General features: G+C 33.2%; 1 pseudogene; it reads right to left on the bottom strand.

Annotated features, from left to right (window-relative positions):
• Nucleotides 1-13,132: 13,132 nt before the first annotated feature.
• LOC134701886 (uncharacterized) lies at nucleotides 13,133-18,118 on the bottom strand (annotated as a pseudogene).
• Between the last annotated feature and the right edge of the window lie 1,728 nt (nucleotides 18,119-19,846).

The raw sequence follows: 19,846 nt of genomic DNA on the forward strand, positions 1-19,846 counted from the left end.
ACAATATGGTTAATCACAAAAAAATTGTCAGAAAGTTACATGAACAAATCGCAAGGGAACATTTCTAACGTTTTTGAAATTAACAAAAAAAGAGTTAAAATACAGTACAATACATCATACTCAAATTATATACGTCAGTCATCTGAGAAATATAAGACGTAAACAACCTATTTTGCATCAATAAATAACAGTAAAAGTCTTTTGGGAAATTATTGATATATAAGTAAGAAAGATTGTGACAGTGTACATGCAGCAGTTTTAAATGTTAACTACTGCAATACAAACGCAGCTTTTCAAAACTGTCAACTATCATTGTAACAATAAGAAGCTAGATTTAGTATAATTGCCAAATGAGACACCTATTACGTAGAGTTCAAGTGACATGGATGTTAGCAATTATAGGTCATCTTACATTGTACGGACTTAAACAGTTCCATGCGGCAACTAGAACTACATCTTGTACATATCAAATACCGAATATATAATTTTTGTCATTTTATTACTAGTAATAAAGTAAGACTGACAAATATTTCATAAGAAGGTACCCTTTAAAGTTTACGTACACATATATAAACTTTCCCAGAGAGAATAATTAGATAGCAAAAATGGTGAAATTTATTAGTCAATGTGACTGTTGTACCAATATTTTGACTATGTTATTTATTATGTCTGTTTTGTTTACGCATTGTGTAAATATAACAGAATTTGATGAGACTGGCATACAAGCGAGAGGTTTATCGCTAAATAAACATGTTCAATCCACCAATTTCTACATTTGACAATGTCTGTACCAAGTTTGGAATATGACAGTTGTGGTCCATTCATTTTTGATGTGTTTTGTCATTTGATTGTGCCATGTGATTAAGGAATTTCCGATTGAATTTTCCTCGAAGTTCAGTATTTTTGTAATTTTATTTAAAAAAAACCCATACACATTCAATTTACAACAACGTGTATTTAACGTGTGTGCTCATTATGTGGGAACTACGATTTTTAAGGTAGATGGGGTGTCTAAATTATTATCGGTAGAATTGTTTAATAATTTTCCAAAATGTAGTTTTTATAATGCTTTTTAAAAAAAATTAAATAAAAAGGATGGGTCACCGTGCTTATTTTCACGCTGAGTGGTGTTTAAAATTGACAATTTTTGTATAGATTATGCATGGAAAATTTTCTACAATAAAGCATAAACTACTCCATAGAATTATGAGATAACATAGGAGAAGATAGCTTTAATAGTATGCTTTCAATTAACAAAAAGAAAAAATGAGGTCACCGAACCCGTTTTCTTGCTACATAATAAAAAAGGTAAATTCTTAACACATTCTATTGTAAAAGTACCTTCATCTGAATTATCTGCCCTTGAGTTGCCTCCCCTTATGTGGCAATGTTGGAAAAAAATTAATTCAACAAAAGTTAACTGTTTTTTGTAAAATCCAACCATAGATATGACAAAACATGTCATTTTACAAATGATATCGGACATGTTCCTTACGTCGTAACTACAATCCCCTTCCCTTTCATGAATTTGACCTACCGGATTAGACTATTTACCGGATTTGTAATCACATAAGCAACACGACGGGTGCCGCATGTGGAGCAGGATCTGCTTACCCTTCCGGAGCACCTGCGATCACCCCTAGTTTTTGCTGGGGTTCGTGTTGTTTATTCTTTAGTTTTCTATGTTTTGTCATGTGTACTATTGTTTTCTGTTTGTCTTTTTCATTTTTAGCCATTTTTAGCCATGGCGTTGTCAGTTTGTTTTAGATTTACGAGTTTGACTGTCCCTTTGGTATCTTTCGTCCCTCTTCTATATTGAAGTGAAAGTTCTTACACATGAATTACCTACTACTCTTAAAATGTGCACATTCTATTAAAGACCCAGACCTTGTTTTCTGGTATTTCCAAATCCAAGATGGAGGAAGACACCCTATCTACTTTAAACGTAGTATCACACAGATTAAACATTTATATCACATGTCATACATTAAAGTTCTTTTCATCTTAAACATAAGCACGGGAGTCAGTGTTTTGAAAATAGTTCGTCTCCAAACTAAGTTTAGAAGATTAAAGAGGGTTATGAATCAAGGTTACTAGCAATAGAGCATTCATTATTTTGTTTGATTGATTGATTGTTGGTTGCTTACCGTCCAGTGGCAAATATTTCATGCATATTCAGGACGATACATTATTTTGAACCTATGTTCTTAACACTCTATGGTGTTTATTAACGGCGAAGTGTAATTGAATGTCTACGCCGGTTTGAGATGAGTGTTTCGCAATCTTTTGCGAACATAGGTCTATATAGAAGATTGTTTTGTTGAACTATTTGCAGGGTCTTATACCAACATCTTCTTATATCTCTCAACTTATATAAGATGTCGACAATTGGCATGATTATAACTATGCATATATGTTATGCAATGAACTGAATCTGTTTATAAATGAAAGCTGCGCTCGAATTATATAATAAGCTCTAAGTGATACAACCAAATGTGTTTAAATGGCTACAATTCTCTCCAATTCTTTATAATACACCAGTATCCCACATTTTATGCTCCGATTATGTGGCACTAAAAAAAGCCAGACACAAAATCCCGTAATACATCAAATGGGAAAAAAATACAGATATAGCGTTCCATTTCTTTCAAAAAACATAACAGCGAACCAATTGAAGTAGCAACATTGGTATTTATCAACAAATTTCAATAGTGAGTAGAGGAACTAGCCATATTCAACGTAAATTTTAAAAATTTAACCATGATTGTTACCTTTCCTCCTTTGGTTTGTACTAGTGAACTTGGTGGCAACAAAATAGACCTACTAGACAAGTGTAACGTGTGAAATGAAGAGTTTCAAAGACGTCGCGAAAGCAACGTCAAATACTAGTATTCGTTTCATGAAAAGATAATGAGATGTAGTATGATTGTCTGTTCTGAGTATTGAGGAAGAAAATTAATGTAATCATATAAAGGAATTGAAACAGCCATTGTATAGTTATTTATATAATTGATCATATGATATATACATGAAATACAAAAACAAATAAAGATAGAATAGACTTATCAGTATGGAGGTGAATGAAAGAAAAAAAAAGAATTTACTAGTATAATCATAGTTTTTGTCTGTGTTTGTATGAGTTATAGATTATTATATTTTCCACAGCTATCGCTAATGAATAAATTAGGAATATCATAGCATCCTTTTATCGTTTAATCCCATTTCTTACTTATTGCGAATTTAAGGGGATTATTCAATTGTTTATAACTTCCTATTAAACCAGTTACTTCCCATAAATCTCTCTATATATTATTGCTTTTATTCTTAAGTATCTAGCAGAATTCTAATAAACAATTTTCAGCATTTGACAAAACCTTGACATGTTACTTACGACCCACTTACTTTATAGCACTATTTTGTTTAACAAGGAACATGCCACTAGCCATTAAAAACTCCATGTTTTCACAGCAGATATTTTAAATGACAATATTTTCATTTGCTAACTGGTCATTAAAATTAATAAGGTTTTCACTTTTTCTCTAAACTGTCATTTCAACACAGCTTGATATTTGAAATCTTCGGCAGCTATGGTTGTAAGAAAACAAAACATGTCGAAATGCATTACAATTCACAGAGATAACAGAAATAAATGGAATATGTAGTTTATATCACCACACAACCATGTCTTACTGTTTACTGTAAACCAACTTATTTTCGCGACTTTATAAACAGTTATAAACTGGGCTGGTGATACCCTCGGGGACGAAACGTCCACCAGCAGTGGCATCGACCCAGTGGTGTAAATAGTTATCAAAAGTACCAGGATTATAATTTTATACGCCAGACGCGCGTTTCGTCTACATAAGACTCATCAGTGACGCTCAGATCAAAATAGTTAAAAAGCCAAACAAATACAAAGTTGAAGAGCATTGAGGACCCAAAATTCCAAAAAGTTGTGCCAAATACGGCTAAGGTAATCTACTCCTGGGGTAAGAAAATCCTTAGTTTTTCGAATAATTCAAAGTTTTGTAAACAGAAAATTTATATAAATGACCATATAATTGATATTCATGTCAACACCGAAGTGCTGACTACTGGGCTGGTGATACCCTCGGGGACGAAACGTCCACCAGCAGTGGCATCGACCCAGTGGTGTAAATAGTTATCAAAAGTACCAGGATTATAATTTTATACGCCAGACGCACGTTTCGTCTACATTAGACTCATCAGTGACGCTCAGATCAAAATAGTTAAAAAGCCAAACAAATACAAAGTTGAAGAGCATTGAGGACCCAAAATTCCAAAAAGTTGTGCCAAATACGGCTAAGGTAATCTACTCCTGGGGTAAGAAAATCCTTAGTTTTTCGAATAATTCAAAGTTTTGTAAACAGAAAATTTATATAAATGACCATATAATTGATATTCATGTCAACACCGAAGTGCTGACTACTGGGCTGGTGATACCCTCGGGGACGAAACGTCCACCAGCAGTGGCATCGACCCAGTGGTGTAAATAGTTATCAAAAGTACCAGGATTATAATTTTATACGCCAGACGCACGTTTCGTCTACATTAGACTCATCAGTGACGCTCAGATCAAAATAGTTAAAAAGCCAAACAAATACAAAGTTGAAGAGCATTGAGGACCCAAAATTCCAAAAAGTTGTGCCAAATACGGCTAAGGTAATCTACTCCTGGGGTAAGAAAATCCTTAGTTTTTCGAATAATTCAAAGTTTTGTAAACAGAAAATTTATATAAATGACCATATAATTGATATTCATGTCAACACCGAAGTGCTGACTAGTGGGCTGGTGATACCCTCGGGGACGAAACGTCCACCAGCAGTGGCATCGACCCAGTGGTGTAAATAGTTATCAAAAGTACCAGGATTATAATTTTATACGCCAGACGCGCGTTTCGTCTACATAAGACTCATCAGTGACGCTCAGATCAAAATAGTTAAAAAGCCAAACAAATACAAAGTTGAAGAGCATTGAGGACCCAAAATTCCAAAAAGTTGTGCCAAATACGGCTAAGGTAATCTACTCCTGGGGTAAGAAAATCCTTAGTTTTTCGAATAATTCAAAGTTTTGTAAACAGAAAATTTATATAAATGACCATATAATTGATATTCATGTCAACACCGAAGTGCTGACTACTGGGCTGGTGATACCCTCGGGGACGAAACGTCCACCAGCAGTGGCATCGACCCAGTGGTGTAAATAGTTATCAAAAGTACCAGGATTATAATTTTATACGCCAGACGCGCGTTTCGTCTACATAAGACTCATCAGTGACGCTCAGATCAAAATAGTTAAAAAGCCAAACAAATACAAAGTTGAAGAGCATTGAGGACCCAAAATTCCAAAAAGTTGTGCCAAATACGGCTAAGGTAATCTACTCCTGGGGTAAGAAAATCCTTAGTTTTTCGAATAATTCAAAGTTTTGTAAACAGAAAATTTATATAAATGACCATATAATTGATATTCATGTCAACACCGAAGTGCTGACTACTGGGCTGGTGATACCCTCGGGGACGACACGTCCACCAGCAGTGGCATCGACCCAGTGGTGTAAATAGTTATCAAAAGTACCAGGATTATAATTTTATACGCCAGACGCGCGTTTCGTCTACATAAGACTCATCAGTGACGCTCAGATCAAAATAGTTAAAAAGCCAAACAAATACAAAGTTGAAGAGCATTGAGGACCCAAAATTCCAAAAAGTTGTGCCAAATACAGCTACGGTAATCTACTCCTGGGGTAAGAAAATCCTTAGTTTTTCGAATAATTCAAAGTTTTGTAAACAGAAAATTTATATAAATGACCATATAATTGATATTCATGTCAACACCGAAGTGCTGACTACTGGGCTGGTGATACCCTCGGGGACGAAACGTCCACCAGCAGTGGCATCGACCCAGTGGTGTAAATAGTTATCAAAAGTACCAGGATTATAATTTTATACGCCAGACGCGCGTTTCGTCTACATAAGACTCATCAGTGACGCTCAGATCAAAATAGTTAAAAAGCCAAACAAATACAAAGTTGAAGAGCATTGAGGACCCAAAATTCCAAAAAGTTGTGCCAAATACGGCTAAGGTAATCTACTCCTGGGGTAAGAAAATCCTTAGTTTTTCGAATAATTCAAAGTTTTGTAAACAGAAAATTTATATAAATGACCATATAATTGATATTCATGTCAACACCGAAGAGCTGACTACTGGGCTGGTGATACCCTCGGGGACGAAACGTCCACCAGCAGTGGCATCGACCCAGTGGTGTAAATAGTTATCAAAAGTACCAGGATTATAATTTTATACGCCAGACGCGCGTTTCGTCTACATAAGACTCATCAGTGACGCTCAGATCAAAATAGTTAAAAAGCCAAACAAATACAAAGTTGAAGAGCATTGAGGACCCAAAATTACAAAAAGTTGTGCCAAATACGGCTAAGGTAATCTACTCCTGGGGTAAGAAAATCCTTAGTTTTTCGAATAATTCAAAATTTTGTAAACAGAAAATTTATATAAATGACCATATAATTTAAAACTTGAATCATTCCTGGTCTAACTATATAAAGTACAATTAAAAATGGCGAAATTAAATCACCGCGAATTATGATAGAAAATTGTAAACGCAAAATAAAGTATCCGCGAATATAAGTTGTTTTATAGTATGCAAGACTGCTATAAACAAAAACGACAGGAGAATATAATGTTAATCACTATACATGCTAAAATGTCAATAGTTTTAAATAATTAGAAGTTATTTTCTGATCTTATAACAGCTATTCTCAGTTCATATTTATGTCAATTCAGATTTAATAATACGTGGACTAGGGTCAAACAGTTGGAATAAAAAGTCTGTGATCATTATCGTCTTTACCCCATGCTGCCTGTGTGAATAAAATAATCTGTAACGAGTATCATTTGTCTAAAGCCAAAAAAAAAAATTAAACAAAATTGCCGATAGTTTATATTTTATATTTGGTGTACGTTTCACATCTCTGATAAACAAAAATTTGGAGAGGTAATCACTAAACGTAACTGTGTATGAACCTTTTGAATTAAGTTTTCTCTAATTCTATGGAAATTTATCCCTTTGCGAACCCATTGTATAAAAAAAGTTTAATCAACGTGTGGTTGCTGGTGATCTCAAAAGATCATTGGATGATTTTAAGGGTTTGATAACAGGTGTTAATGAAATTGACAACTTCGTGCAATGTGAAAGGCACTCGAAGGGATTTTTCGGTTTGCAAAAAAAGAAAATGTCTTTTTAATCATTAGAGAAACAGATTCTTACATAGTTACTCGTGGATTATCGGATTTATCCAATCTCGATAGTTAAATTATAAATTTTAAAATTGATAATTTAACTATCTCGGTTGGATAAATCCGATTATCCACTGGTATCAATGTAAGAATCTATATTTATCTGTTTGCTATGTAGCTTTGAAGTTATCAACGAGAGCAAACAAATGTATTCTGAAGAACCAGACATACATCAATCATCTTCTTACTTTTATGACAATCATTAAGTTACAAATTTCTATTTTTGTTTTGTCTTATTTGCTCGATAAATAGTTCATGTTTTATTTTGACATTTAATTCGCACAATTTTATAATCTGTATACACTCATGAGATTGCTTTCCTTTTACTGCACTGTGGGTAGAAGTTTTGTCGATTTCATGGTTTGCAGTCAACACAAATTATTGTTGTACTTAAATATGGTATTTGTAAATATAAAATAACAAAAATACCAAACTCCTAGGAAAATTATAATTAAAAACTCCATAGGCAAATGACGAAACCAAAAGCTCTTTATATATAAAAAGATATGGTATGAGTGCCGATGAGACACTCTCCATCCAAGTCACAATTTGTAAAAATGAACATAATAAACACATCAAACAAATAGGTAAAAAATGTCAAATTCCTGACTTGGTTCAGACATTTTCTTATGTAGAACATAATGGATAAGATATGGTGTTATTGCTAGCTAAAAACATCCCTGGTATGTCAGTAGCATAAAATTCCTTTATATTGACCAACATTTGTGAACAAAACAAACAGACATTATAGGTAAAAACGTATTTTCTAGGAATGGTACCTAGAGTTCAACTGTATGTGTTCCGTTGTATTTTTTTCTTTCGTAAATTAGCAAGTGACAGTTTCTATTGAATTCGTTCTTAGCACTTTTTCACTTTGCATATTTTAAATGAATATGATTATCATTTGGACTTTTTTGTGAAATTAAACTGCTACAATTAAGAGCAAAAGACTTCAAAGAGATGGACAGACAACATCAATAATATAGAAATGTTTTTCCTGTCTATATAGATTCCGTAATTCAAACAATAATGTTTCTTTTCCCTAATTACACACCTTATATTGATGAATCTCGTTAGAGATGTTTACTAAACGAGATTTAGGATTATTTATGTATGTAAGATTTGCTATAAATCCAGTAACTTCCTGTTCAATCAATCTTTAGACGTTATAGTCCTTCCTTTACCCTGTCTACATCAGAATTCTAATTTCTATATACTGTAGCCTGTGGTGATAAAACTTCCACATGCAGAACGTATATGTCCATCTTAAATATTTGTTTTATGCCATTAACCATTAAAAGTAGAATCAATTAAAGTTATCGTTCTTTTTTGAATAAAGAGAAGTAATTATTTTTTAAGATGTTGACTCAGCAACTACGCTGGTCGTCAGTGTGGGAATGGATTAACTTCGTTGCTCTGAAAGTATAGAACTAAATCAAGCTCTTCGTATAACAACATACAGTTTCATTTAGTCTTCGTAGAAATGCAGATCTATATGACTCTGTAAATTGTTTTAGATAAAAAAAAAAGAAAAAAAGAATAGATGGTCTAAATGTCAATGTCATTTATTACTTTAGTTTTTATGCTACTTTGAGCTTAGTGCTCATGCATGTGTATAATAGATATTATCGCTCTTTTGTGCATTTTTCCTTTGATCTTTTTTTGTGATAATTTTCATATCATGCTTCTCGCTTGAGATAGAAAATTTATCGCTAGAAACTAAGGAGATGACGTGGCGTTGCTAACGAAATTGACATTGAAATTGACCAACGTCGTCATAGGTAAAATAGCGATAAAAAGATTATCATTTGTCATCTCAACTCGATTGCTTTTCTCACTTTCGCTGTTCCTGCTCAAGCGAGAAAATTTATCTCGTTGAGATGACCAACGATAATCTAAAAGTATCAAAATTAGTGCTGCCTTAATGTGCATGAAATGTATGTTCTATGTTTTTTTTTATATGTTTTAATATTATTATGTGTATACATATTTTGGAAATGTATGGATTTGTCGGTTATACAAGCTCTGGTAGCGTATGTTTATTTGTAATGTTACATGTCGACCTAAATAAAGCTTGTATGATGACGATGACTTGGACCTTGAAGTCAAATTAAGGTAATTAGTGTTATATATGCTTTACATTTTCAGTTCTATATTCATTGACATATTGTTATTGTTTTTGCGATAATTTTGTAAAAAGATATAAAAATGACACTTTTGAGTTCCAAAAACATTCTTATAAATCCGTAACATTTTGTTTAAAATAAATACTAAATGATATTGATATTTTGTTATAAATAATGCATATCAAATAACCACAAAATTAAATGGGTGCCGATGCGAGACAATATTATAAATCAATACTTCGATTTCTAGAATAATATTGAAACACCTTATCGTTCTTTTCTACCTCTTTCCCCTTTAAATTAGTATTGTTTTCCTTTATCTTTCCAATTATTTGTAATGTTTTACTAAACAGATTAAATTGTCATCAACACAGATTTATTTTTGCACGAGAATTCCACAAAGAACATTTGTCTTTTATTAAATTATGCAATTCTGGGTGTAAATCTTTAACTATGAAAACGAGAAAACATAATTTTTTTATCATCATATTTCTAAAATGTTCATAAAAAGATAGCAGAAAATAACGTTACAAGAAAATGTAAAACTAATGGTAACTGTTAACGCTGTCGTTGTTTATAACTCAGTAGCATTGCTATTAAATAATTAAGGGGAAGCTACAACATCAGACGATTAAGGTGGTTAACACCAATTTACAGAACCAAAAGAATACATGAAAACCTTTTAACAGTATTTTATTGACTTCTATATAAATCTGGGAAATGGACATACTCATTTATAGCTATTTTTTTTGAAAATAAAATAAACCAGTACATGTGTACTTCAATTTATATACGACGATTACATCAGTGCCTTTTAAAATTGGATTAATTTGATATTCAAGAGACTTGTTCGTAACAATTCCATTGCAGCCTTATTAAAAAGGCGAATTAAAATTAGCAAAATAATTTCCTGAATGAATTCTCAGTAGGGAAAGAAACTTTTAACATTGATAGATTAGATGATCTAATAACAAATATTCTCATTTGTTTCTTATTAATGAATACGCTTTCGAACTACAAGAACTATTATGTTACAAGTTTATCTAATTGACAGGACGAAAACATTTATCCCAGACGTATTAAAACATTGCAAAGTTTCTTAAATGCGATTAAAGACGACAAAAACCTCATTTAATGACAGGGAGCAAAGAGTTCGTGTATAGACAACACAAGACTCTTGTCAACATTCAAAGTAATGTACATGGGTAGCAGGTATAGCATAAAGTAAAATCACAAAAATACTGAACTCAGAGGAAAATCAATTTGGAAAGTCCATAATCACATGGCAAAATCAAATAACAAAACGCATAAAAAACGAATGGACAAGAACTGTCATATTCCTGACTTGGTACAGGCATTTTCAAATGTAGAAAATGGTGGATTAAACCTGGTTCTATAGCGCTAACCCTCTCACTTAAATAACACTCTCATCAAATTCCGCTACATTTACATGATGCGTTAAATAAACAGTCACAATTAATAAAATAGTCAAAATATGGGTACATCAGTCATCATCGTATAACAATTTTAAAAGGAACAATTTAACAGGACACAAACACATCTACTATCTACGAACACATGGATTTATTTGAGTGTCTGACGTCAGAAAAATTATATACGTCACATAAATTTGTCGTTAAATGTGCATACAAACAATTTAAAATTTACATAGGCAATGAACGCATACAGGGTTAAAAAATCAAAAGTATGTAAGAATAAATTACAGAAACAGACCGAGATTTAAACTAGTCCAAAAGTTATACATAGAACCTTTGAGAATCCAAAAATAGTCAATACCACTACGCGATTGAATGATTTCGAGGTCTGTGGTTCAACGTATATAGTAATTCACAATAGAAATATATCATAATGACATACTATAGACCAATATCATACTGACGGGATCTTTTAAAGTACAGAGTCACGTTATAAGAACAAAAGACACACAAAGAGTCACATATACAAAACAAATCACCAAAAAAAATGAAAGCCAATACACACACATTGACGAGATGTATAAGTACCGAGCCACGTCAAACGGATATCACATAAAACCATTCAACAGTAAAAGTAATCTTAATAATAGAACAAAAACAAATGAAAGAACAAAAAAACATGTTGTTAAGATGATACACAACATCAGTACGCAGAATCTATACATCAAGTCCATCGTGTATTATTTGAGAAGTTGATACGGAATATTTATCAACAAGGTCTTGGTATCTTCCGATGAACTTTTTTAGAAAAAGGACGAGACGTTCTGTGACATACTCCTGGTTCATCAACTTTCTACTCAGAAACTGATGACGTTTTACAAAGTGTGAGTAGGAGCTGCAAGCTCTTGAATATCGAATAAGTTGGGAAATATATATCCCATATGCAGGTGAAGTTGGTATATTGCTACTAAGTTGGGGGAAATTTATAATTTCAAAATTAAAATCGTCTCGTTTGTCATAGATTCTGGTACTAAGATGACTGTGTAAGTCAAATTCGAGATATAAGTCTAAAAATGAGGCGGAGGAAGCCGTGTCTGTTGTTTCTTTAATCTCTAGTTCTGGGGGATATATCAATGGAACCCAATCAGAAAAGTTCGGATTGTTTATGGAAAGAACATCATCAATATATCTGAAAGTGAAATTAAATAATCTGGCTTCTTTAATCCTCTTGTTTTTGACAAGTGTCTGGAGGAACTCCGATTCATATGAAAATAAGAAGAGGTCGGCAAGAAGAGTCGCACAGTTTGTTCCCATAGGAATGCCGACAATTTGTTAGAAAAGTCTACCTCCAAACTCAACAAATATGTTGTCGATAAGAAACTCCAGCATATTGACCACTTGTTCTTCTGTGTAGCATGATTTACCTTTTTGTTTGTCACTATTAACGAAATATGCTTTATGAAATCCCAAAGTAATAAATTTATAGCGTATGCTACCATTTTTATGTTGAAAGGCATTTTGGATAATTTCTTTTAGGCGATTTTTCAATTTTACATGGGGAATGGTGGTATACAGGGTTGAAAAATCAAAAGTTTTGATGGAAATTATTTCAGAAAGAGACCGAGATTTGAAATTGTCTAGAAGTTCTTTAGAATTTTTAAGAATCCACATATGGTTAATACCACTACGCGAGTAAACAGTTTCACGGTATTTCTGAAGACCCTATTTCACTGATTTTTTCCTGAAAATCTATATAAAATCTAACAAAAATAATATGCATACAATTAGAATAACTGCCCTTCTTAAGTCGCTGGTGTAAATGATAATGCTTGTGATCGATACGCATATGAACGCGTCAGGAATATCTCTTCCTATGCTATTTTTGTTGCTAGTCGCGACAAATGCATTATCTCAGATGGTGCCATTAAAACAAAATGCATATATGGATTGGCGATATCTGGCCACAGCTTTTATTCATAATATAGATCCATATAATATATATATATATATATATAGGTAGATAGATGTATTGTAGATAGATGTATTGTAAATAGATGTATTGTAGATAGATAAATGATTGGTTACCCGAAGATAATATGGCAACCTTGTAGATAGATAGATAGATATATTAAAATGTGAAGGTGCACCGTGGGATACACGGGTGCTTCAAATTTAGAAAACACCGTGGGATACACAAGTGTAGTCTGTATTATCCATAAAAATTAGCCATAAAAAAGGCGGTTCGCTGCAAAGCTGTGAACCAGATAATTAGATAGATAATCTCTTGATTTATCGAACAATTGTGTAAAATATATACAAACCTAAGTAAAAAGAAACATACAAAATTACCAAAACAACAAGTCCTATATACACATAGATGATTGCATCTGTATTATTATATCATATATAGATTGTAACGTATTTGTATATCAAATATTGATAGTTTTGTATTTGTATATCCTAAACTAATAGTATCTGTAATTTTATATCATATATGATTGTAACTATAATTGTATTTCATTCATAATATATATATATATATATATAGATAGATGTATATGTAGATAGATAAATGTCAGATAGGTGACGTATGTCATAAAATATATAACTAATAAGGAAAAGTGGAAGCACAGTTCTTGAATTGTATAAAGTGTTCCATTGCACCCTGTAAGATATTCAACCACAATTCGTTTCCTAAGGATGACAAGTGAACACCATCTGATTCAAAAAAAAATTGATCTGCATGAATATCTGGATGTTTAATGTAGTAACCCCCGCAGCTAACTATAAAGGCGGCAATAGAGTTGTTAATCCTATAGCGACACAAGTCCATTGCTTTGTGATCATCAGAATGACGCCATTTCAACCTTGTCAAAATTTGAGACCATATCAACTTAGATTTTGGAAACTCCTTCATTATCCAACGAATTATGTTTTTTATTTCATTACGCAAAAAACCCACCTTGGAACTACCCAAGTCATTTCCAGCTACATGTAATACTAAAAAATGTGGAGGATCCTCATATTTTTTCATTGTCCTGAGCTGACCTTTAACATGTCTGACTAGCATGCCACCCTTGCCTTGCCACCAAAATGAGGCGTTCAAACGACCTTAACCTAAGTTTACCCCACCTGGCCGATCCCGAGCTGTCACAAAGGCGTGCTTGACTATAGATGATCCTACTATCCAGACATTTACAGGATCACCTACAATACCTATATATAATACAAATACAATCAACTACTTAAAGCAAATAAATGATACTAAATTCTTATGTAACCCTTGTAAGCATTTGAACTCCAACGACCCAACCTCATTATTTCACTATCCGATACCCCATCCATTGACAAGGTGGTTGCTGCACCAATACGAAAAGAATGGGAACTATATCTGGTTTGATCAATACCAGACAAATCGATAGCCTTCTTTAATAAAGTCACGAACTGATACCTAGATAAAGGACTACCGTCAAAATGACAAAAAAGGGGACCTAAAACGGGGGGTCTCAACTTAATAAACTCACTGACCAAATTAACAGGACAAATGTTCAAATCTGACTGAGGATAAATCCAAATGTTTGAACCTTTCCCCAACTGGTCTGTTTTGGACGAAGTAATGCACACTTGAAGCAGACCACTTACAATATGTATGTCTGATATCTGTAATGTATGGCCCTGTAAACTATTAGTAACAACCAATTCTCCTACCCTAAATAAACCATGAAAAGCAAGTGAAAAGGCCGCTTTAAACAAACTTAATTCATAGCGAGTTTTACAAACACACGCTAAAGAAAAAATAATAGATTTCAGCATGTCTCTGGTTATAGGTAAACGTAAATCATTTTTCTTAGGCCTTGAGCGTTTTATACCTTCTAAAAGCTTCCGAACTACAAATTTTTGTGTGACATCCTCATAATTGTTTGCCTTACTAAAAAATCCCAGTCCAGTAACGTAACAATTAATTGTTGAATGTGATAATTCTTTCTTGAACAAGTAAGCAATAAAACTTAACAACTCACAAAGAGGAATAGGCCAAGTATTCATTAAACCATAGAGAGATCTGAACTATTAAAAAAGTGCTTGCCCTCTTTGGTATATCTGCAATGTACTGGGCGCTATGGAACTTTCAATCAAACTGGTTACTAAAGGTCTAAAATGACAGTCATAAATTCTAGTGGAATTGGAGCAGGGTAAGTATCTGCTGTTGGGGCCAAACATCTGAAACGATCCATCTGAAAACGAGAAATGGCATCGGCTATTTTATTTTCAGAACCTTTTATATGCACAGCAGCAAACTGAATGTTATTAAGCATGGTTAACAACACCAGGGGGCGAATAAGTTTCATTATTTGCTTGTCCTTAGAAGTTCTCTTGTTAACTATACTCACTAGAGCTAAATTGTCTATATTAAAGCGAATTTTCTTATTACGTAACAAATCTCCCCATAAATACAAAGCAAGAATAACAGGAATCAACTCAAGCAAAGCCAAATTCATCAATATGGGTGATGAACACCAAATTTGAGGCCACTGTAACTGAGACCACTTATCATTAAAGAAAGCTCCACAACCTAAAAATTGATTGCCAGAACTATCTGTGAAAAGCTGTAGAATATCATTTGATAACCAAACTCTTTCAGGCAAAAAACACTGACCATTGAAATTGTTTAAAAAAGCAACCAAAGCGTCGCGTCAGCTTTAACCTCTTTATTTATTCTAACCTTATAGTGATGCTTATTACACTTAACTGATGCAATTAGATCATAAAACCTACGTATAAAAGCTCGAGAAGAAGGAATAGCCCTTGAACAAAAAGACATTAAACCAGTGATAGATTCCAACTCTCTCAACATCATCTTTTTCTTCTGTAATAAAGAACTCAACTCATACTGCAGTTTTTCCAATTTCTCTTAAGGAATAATAACCATCATACGAACAGTATCAATGAGAAAACCCAAAAAGGGAATGACTGTAGCAGGCCCAATTGTTTTGTTTTGTGCAATAGGAACCCCCAATTCATTACAAACCTTGCCAAAAGCCTCCATTAAAATACCACAATGGCCAGTTGATTTGGCACCAATAAAAATAAAGGCATCTAAGTAATGGTCAACTGTATGTAACTTACTACGTTCTTCAACAAGCCACTGCAGGAACGTTGCAAACTTTTCGAATAAATTACACGATATCGAACACCCAAAAGGAAGAGCTTTGTCAATGTAAAAGTGGTCATTGAATTTAATTCCAAGCAAATCAAAATCAGCAGGATTCACTATCAAATTCCGAAAAGCCGACTTAACATCAATTCTAGCCAGTTCTGATGACATTCCGCATTCATAAATTTTTTCCAAAATAGTGTCTAATGACGTGTAATTCACCTTGCAATATACTTGATCAATATACGAATTTACACTTTCACCAGGCGGGAACGATAAATTTGTTATAAGTCTCCAACTACTGTCTGATTTAGGCACAAGACCTATAGGATTTATACGGAGGGTTGAAATGGGCATAACTTTGAAAGGTCCTAACATTCTACCACGATTTACCTCATCTTGCAACTTGTGTAAAACTGCATCACTATTTTGTACAGCTGAAATTAAATTTTTTGAAAAAGAATGAAAGCGAGGGCCTGTATACTGAAGTCTGAAACCATGAGAAAAACCAAATAAAATTTCAGCAGCAACCACTTTGTCAGGGTAACTTACCAAACAAGCTTCTAAACATTTAATTCTTATGGGGGTATGCCCCATGTCCCATAAAAGTGTTAGCAGGTCTCTGTCGAGGGTATGAACCAGGTTGCCTAAATGAAAAATTATATCTGCTTTGAGTTTGAGGTCTAGGTGACCTGAATCTTGGATTAACATAAGTAGGTCTTTGATTATGCAAAGCCAAAGTCTGCCCATTATGACAGTTTATAACAGCATGACCTGCACCACAACGCATACAAACATGCCTATAAAAACAAGATTGTTTAGAACAACTACCCTCATAATTAAAAGTATAGCATTTCAAGTTAGAAGCAGTGTACAAGTTGCTTGAAGTACTACCGTTCTTGCTCTCTGTACTATCATTCATATATATTAACCATAATTCCGAATCAATGACAGCCCAGGAACCAGTAGGGTCAAAGGCTTTACGCAAACGAAATTGTTCGTCGTAAAGCTTCCAACCTAAATTATTACAACGCTTGGCACCTAAACGTATTACACTCATGTATTTTAGCAACTCCTGAAATCTTCCAGGATGAAGAGTACAATAAATGCTTGTAAAGATAATAAACGCAGTAGTCCACACCTCAATGCCAAATATTTAAGACAAGTTTGGAGCGGACTGCATGACAATTTGCCCATTTTTTACCACTAACTTTTGTGTGTTAGCATCTGATTGCATGTTTTGTGCTAATAAAACAGCCATATCGATGTATTCACTTTTATAAATTTTATCTTTTATAATTTGTGGTACATTCATTGCAATGTCATTATTAACTCCATCTATTTGCTGTGGTATATACATTTGTGGTGTACTATTTGATACAGGTGTCAAGTTAATAAACTGATTACCTGCATTTTGCATTGGTATGTTATTGTCTGGGATGTATGTGTGACTTGACACAGTATGGGTATCTGCTGATGTGGTGCTCTGTTGGCTAGCAGTTGCACTAGTGGGACCTAAAAGTAGTGATGGCCTTGACATGGATGTTTGCGTCTGGTATCCAGTAGTGAGTATCTCTGCCCTTGTAGTGGCGTTCCTCGGGAGTGCTATTTCCTGACCCTTGGCTTAACGCTTTCTTGCTGTTCTTCTCAACATTGTGCTACAACTCAAAAGAGTAAATGTTAACAAGTGTTTCTTAATCACATTTTAGTAATAGCTTAACAAAATCAATACACAATCGAGTGTTGACGCACATAATAATCACATTTACAAGATAGTTTAGCTGTGACCGTTTTGAGACATTATAGTAGGTTTTGATATTGATCTCAACCATATATGTATATTTTATGAATACCGACCCTCGGCTAAGTTTAAGATCTGCGTAAAACAACCAGCAATCAATCAATCAGCAGATCAGTTTTAAGATCAAGTGACCTGAAGGTGTCGAAAAGTATTCGTGTGGGTACTTAACAATATTTGATATACTCTAGACCCATTCTTTATCATTAAACGTAACGATTTGGGCATCTATCTGTCGACTCCGTGTAAGATTTCCAAGTTTCGAACTAAGTTTGATGTTTGTAACATTAATATCTTATATAGTGATATTTGTTTTGTTTATAAGATCTAGACACATATCACAATGGCTACCTTGGAAAACTTGATGAATATGCAAGGGCCAAACAAAAACGCATGCCTCCTGCTATATATAATGCCGAATTTACTTCATTGACCTAGCCGAGCCGTGAAAACTATAACCGTTACTTATCTGTAACAGCGTAATACATCACACAGCCGTTCTTTACCAGCTTAACATATAATCAAAACAACTATCTTAACTCATTGTCAACAATGTGCAACACGCCACACGGTATCAAGCCAGTCTATAACTACGTAAATTGTAATTTAACTAACTAAGAAATAAGGACGATATCATTAATACTATACATCTGAAAAACTTTGAACAATATCCTAACTCATAAGTTCTATTGTTAAATTAAAATAACGATGTAAGACGAAGAATAAATTATATCATGCTTTAGTCGCATGTGTTCACCACGTGGCGATATAAATTTGGAATATCCAAAATTGGTAAAAAAACAAACTTTAAAATGAAATTCCTTCCTAAGAATGCTAAACGATATCAGATGCATGAAACACGTCAACAATACCATACTAACCCTACTTTAGAATTAAAGATAGCTTTTTACAAATTTTCCGCTAACAATGAAAATCAAACAGCTTGCTTCCATGGAATTTCTGTAAAAGACTTAATTACGTCACAGAATATTACGTCATACATATTGGTAAAGCTAAAAGATGAAACACTATCTGACAAGAGGCCCCAGCGATAACTGAATTTAAGTCTATTAACTTAAATTCCATTAACTGAAACAATTAATGACATTTTCAAATTACTTCAAACTTTATGTTAAAATCTTTTATCATTTGCCTCATTATATTACAATTCACAATATATATAACAATGCGTATACAAAAGTTTGGACTGACAGAAATGACATATCATTGGAGAAAAATATCCTCTGACATAAAATAAAGGCATGCGTATTATATTGTTCAATAAATTTTAGTTACAGGCTTCTTTCATAAGAACACTTCCTTTCTAAGGTCTTTAATCACTCAGTCATAAAGTTTGTATACCGAGAAAATATTAATGAATTTGTTTTTCACTGAGTTGTATACTAGTAAATTGTAGTTTATCAAATCAACGATCGAATATTTGTTCAAATAAAATGCTGCCAATCAAATCAAAGTGTTTCATTAATAAGCGTTACTTTATATGTTGACACATTTACAAACATGACTAAGAAGATGTGATATTAACGAAAATAAGATTCTCCATCACAGGCCAAAAAACGATAAAAAGCTATACATGTAGGTCACCAAACGGCCTTTATTAATTTACAGAATTTAAACCGCATTGCAATAGATAAAAAACACCAAAATGAAAAATGTAAAATTATTCAAACGAGAAAAATAACGACTGCTATCAAAGAAAAACTTATTAAAGTAAACACATTTTTTTCTAATTACACACTTACACGAAACGCCTTTGTAATCGTAAACTTGACCAATCACTATCAATAGAAATCTACTGTAAATCATAGTCACTTTAGATATGATTTTGGTTGAAGTATCCATAATACTTTCTTCATTTTCTGGTTTTTGACTCTTAAGGATTTTCGACATTTTTTATTTTTCAAAATGGAGAGTCCCTCATCAAATGTGTACATCAAAAACTGACGCACATGAAACAAAACATGGAAAACAACTGTCA

The sequence above is a fragment of the Mytilus trossulus genome, unplaced genomic scaffold (genome assembly GCF_036588685.1).
Source record: "Mytilus trossulus isolate FHL-02 unplaced genomic scaffold, PNRI_Mtr1.1.1.hap1 h1tg000360l__unscaffolded, whole genome shotgun sequence".
Taxonomy (NCBI): domain Eukaryota; kingdom Metazoa; phylum Mollusca; class Bivalvia; order Mytilida; family Mytilidae; genus Mytilus; species Mytilus trossulus.